The following is a 2,815-nucleotide window of genomic DNA, read 5'->3' as shown; positions in this document are numbered from 1 at the left end:
ATTCTGGCTTCTCCTCCCTGGCGTCTGGGGCAGTGGTAGTAGGAGCTGGTGGTTAGAGCAGGGAGCTGAGAGCCAGACTCCTGGGTTCTCTCCCCAGCCTTGCGGGTCCTACCGGGGGCTGCTGCGGTCAGAGCAGGAGTCGAGGGGGGGGTCACCCTTTTCTGTTACAATTCTCCAAATCTCTTAGGGCCCTCCCTCCCCCCCCGCAGCCCCCACGCCAAAAGGGGATTGGAGTTTGCATTTCCTGTGCAGGGGGAACTAGCGGCCGGGCTTCGGCCTCTACCTCACCCGCCTGCTACCTGTTACCCCGAAAGATGCTTACATGATGGGGGTCCAGTCCGGTGCCCGCCCCCCCTTGTGAGCGCCCAGCCCGACATCCTGCGGTTCCCCAGCCCGCCAGGCGAAACAAGACACTCTTTTAATCCGCTGCCTCCCCACCCCGGGGCAGCTGTTATGGTCAGTCCCCATTGTCCTGCCTCGCCTGGAACAGGGTGTCCGTGGGGAGGGTTAGGGAGGAAGCTAAATGGATGGGCCGGGATAGAACAAACGTCTTTGCTTCCCGGCTTCAAATGGCAAACACCAAGTGTCCGCCCAGCTGCAGTTACCCAGGGACCCCTTGCCTGCGCCAGATGTGCCCACCTTGCCGGGGGGGCAGCCCGTTACCCCAGGGACCCCTGGCCTGGCCACCGAGATGCGGCCACCTCTTGGGCGGGCGGGGGACAGTTACCCAGGGACCCCACCGGCAATAGATGCTGCCCCACCTCTGAGCGCCATCGGCGGCCCGTTTTACCTGTGACCCTCCTCCCCGGAGTATGCGCCCACCTCTGGGGCGGGGCGGCCGGTACCCAGGGAACCCCTCGCCCGACACGCGAGATGCGCCCACCTCTGCGACGGAGCGGCCGTGTTTCCTAGGGACCCTTCGCCCAGGCTGCGAATGCACCCCTCTGGGGGGTGCGCGGCTGGTTACTCAGGGACCCTCGCCCGCCGCCTGAGATGCCGCCCACCTTCTGGTCGGGGTGCGGCCGGGCTTACTCAGGACCCCTGCCCGCCGACTGAGATGTCACTCTGGACGGAGTGGCTGGTTCCTAGGGACCCTTCGCCGCGTGCTGAGATGCGCCCACCACTGGGGGTGTGCGTACGGTTAACCTAGGACCCATCGCTGGTGCTGAGATGCAGCACCTCTGGGGGCAGGGGCGGCTGGCTGGTTACCTAGGGACCCCTCGCCTGGTGCTGAGATGCAGCCACCTCTGGGGCGGGGCGGCCGGTTACCCAGGGGCCCCTTGCCCGGCGCTGAGATACGGGCACCGCTGGGGTGGGGTGACCGGTTACCTAGGGACCCCTCGCCTGGTGCTGAGATACGGTCACCTCTGGGGTGGGGCGACCGGTTACCTAGGGACCCCTCGCCTGGTGCTGAGATGCGCCCAGCTCTGGGGTGGGGCGACCGGTTACCCAGGGACCCCTTGCCCGGCGCTGAGATGCGCCCACCTCTGGGGCGGGGCGGCTGGTTACCGAGGGACCCCTCGCCTGGCGCTGAGATGCAGCCACCTCTGGGGCGGGGCGGCCGGTTATTCAGGGACCCCTTGCCTGGTGCTGAGATACAGTCACCTCTGGGGTGGGGGGGCCGGTTACCTAGGGACCCCTTGCCCGGTGCTGAGATGCAGCCACTGCTGGGGCGGGGCGGCCGGTTACCCAGGGACCCCTCGCCTGGTGCTGAGATACGGTCACCTCTGGGGTGGGGCGGCTGGTTACCCGGGGACCCCTCGCCCGGCGCTGAGATGCAGCCACCTCTGGGGCGGGGCGACCGGTTACCTAGGGACCCCTCGCCCGGCGCTGAGATACGGTCACCTCTGGGACGGAGTGGCTGGTTACCTAGGGACCCTTTGCCTGGTGCTGAGATGCGCCCACCGCTGGGGTGGGGCGACCGGTTACCTAGGGACCCTTCGCCTGGTGCTGAGATGCGCCCAGCTCTGGGGCGGGGCGACCGGTTACCCAGGGACCCCTCGCCTGGCGCTGAGATGCGCCCAGCTCTGGGACGGGGCGACCGGTTACCTAGGGACCCTTCGCCTGGTGCTGAGATGCGCCCAGCTCTGGGGCGGGGCGGCCGGTTACCCAGGGACCCCTCGCCTGGTGCTGAGATGCGCCCAGCTCTGGGGTGGGGCAGCCAGTTACCTGCACAGCAGTTGAGGACAGGAAGTGGAGTGGAGCCATGAACCACGGGCTCTGCTGGATTCTCCCTCTGTCCAGCTGATGTGGCTGGGGCGCAGCGGGCAGGATGGGGCCCCCTGGCTGGGATTTCGGGGCCTGGCACCCTGCAGGCTGGGCCAGGGCATTTCCCCAGAGCAAGGGATCAGGGCTGGAAGGTCAGATGGTACCAGAGCCCCTGCTGGGCCCCTGCCCGGCGCCCCGGCCCCCAGCGCCCACACACAGACGCAGGCTGCGCTGCTGCTGCTGCGCATCATAACCTGAAATGCTAGAAAAGTTTCTTTATTACAAATTATTACTATAGCCACCACCGTCCCGTCCGCCCCCGTGGGCCAGGCCGCTTCGCCCCTGGCCAACAGCCCCCCAGCTAGTCCTGGGGTCCACCCTGTCCTGGCCACTCCAGCCCTCTGCTTTGGGCAGAGCCACTGCCACCCTGAGCAGCCGCCCTACCCAGAGCCAGGAGTCCTGGTGCCCAGCCCCCACTCGCCTCCCAGCGCTGGGAGAGAACCCAGGAGTCCTGGTCCCAGCCCCCCTGCTCTGACCACCAGCCCCCACTCCCCTCCGAGAGCCGGGGAGAGAACCCAGGAGTCCTGGCTCCCAGCCCCCCTGCTCT

General features: G+C 67.6%; 2 protein-coding genes across 2 annotated transcripts in view; both read right to left on the bottom strand.

The window, feature by feature from the left end:
- The window catches only part of PPP1R35 (protein phosphatase 1 regulatory subunit 35), an 80,469-nt gene that overhangs the window by 16,752 nt on the left and 60,902 nt on the right, over nucleotides 1–2,815 (bottom strand). The gene's annotated exons all lie outside the window — the stretch shown is intronic.
- TSC22D4 (TSC22 domain family member 4) overlaps nucleotides 2,471–2,815 on the bottom strand; it is a 6,480-nt gene continuing 6,135 nt past the window's right edge. The window contains exon 4 of the mRNA XM_032762956.2: nucleotides 2,471–2,813. The gene's annotated coding sequence lies outside the window, so the exon portion shown is untranslated. The remainder of the gene's footprint in view (nucleotides 2,814–2,815) is intronic.

Source organism: Chelonoidis abingdonii, chromosome 11 (assembly GCF_003597395.2).
Source record: "Chelonoidis abingdonii isolate Lonesome George chromosome 11, CheloAbing_2.0, whole genome shotgun sequence".
In the NCBI taxonomy this organism is placed as follows: domain Eukaryota; kingdom Metazoa; phylum Chordata; order Testudines; family Testudinidae; genus Chelonoidis; species Chelonoidis abingdonii.
Note: the sequence above shows the minus strand (reverse complement) of the source record. Positions and strands in the feature narration are given on the sequence as shown.